This window comes from Brassica oleracea, chromosome C2 (assembly GCF_000695525.1).
Source record: "Brassica oleracea var. oleracea cultivar TO1000 chromosome C2, BOL, whole genome shotgun sequence".
Taxonomy (NCBI): Eukaryota; Viridiplantae; Streptophyta; class Magnoliopsida; order Brassicales; family Brassicaceae; genus Brassica; species Brassica oleracea.
Genome location: NC_027749.1, coordinates 21,970,218 through 21,971,338, shown reverse-complemented (window position 1 = coordinate 21,971,338; position 1,121 = coordinate 21,970,218).

The window sequence follows — 1,121 nt, the reverse complement described above, 5'->3', positions numbered from 1 at the left end:
TCATGATCCTCGCTTATATTCATAAATTCAAGTGCTACCTTGTATGCAAATAAATCATCTTATGTCGACATTCCTTATTGGTTTCATTATGTTCCAGACATGATATAATCGATTGAGATTCATTATTATCAGGACCTTTAATACTTTGCAGCTTGGCGTCCCAAGCTACATTGTTTGGTACATGTACCTTAGAGCCGGCCGGCCTTATCTCCATGTCTGGGATGGTTTCCTTAGTAACCTTGGATTTGGATTTTGATTATCATTCTCTGCACCTTTCTTTTGTTTCCGAGGATTCTTATCTTCTAGAACCTATTTGGTCTACCAGGTTTCATACGTTGTCTAGACTCTGTAGCAACTTGACTGTGTCTCTTCTTGGACATCAAATTCGTTGGTGCTTTACAAGCTGGTTTATATATGACTTAGTCATTCTTTTTTGGGTCAGCAAATGTGTCTGGCATTAGAATTAGCTAGCTTTGTAAATGTATAATCTTTGGACATCTATTTCACATTCTTTAGTCCGAGGATCTTGCCAAGACATTGATGGTTGATTCCATTCTATTTCTTTTACCATTCTTTTACCAGCTTTATTATTTTTCTCCTCCTGATCTTGAAATAATCCGTGTACCTGGCCTCAGATATAATCACCCATAGTTGGCTCAAGGTACTTTATTATTGTTGGAGAATCATATCCAACATATATCCTCATCCTCCTTTTGAGGTCCCATCTTAGTTCTCTGTGGTGGAATAATTAGTACATAGACAGCACATTCAAATGTCTTATGATGGGGTATGTCTGGCTCTTGACCCGTTAATAATTGTGATAGGGGATATTTATGCTCACTAAATGGTCTGATGCGTATTAACTTAGGTGCATGTAAATTTCGTGTGGCCCAAGCTGTGAATGAGAGTTTTTGATCTCATAAGTTATGGTCTATCAATCAGCTATTTGCGTTTTAAAAGATTTCGGCCAAGCCGTTCTTGGTATGGACATGTATCACAGAATTGTCCACACTTACCCCCATGGACATACCATAATCATGTAAATGCTTGGGACATGTATTCACCAGTATTATTTAGACTGATAGTCTTTATTATGAAAAAGGGGCTCGTAGCCGTTTTAC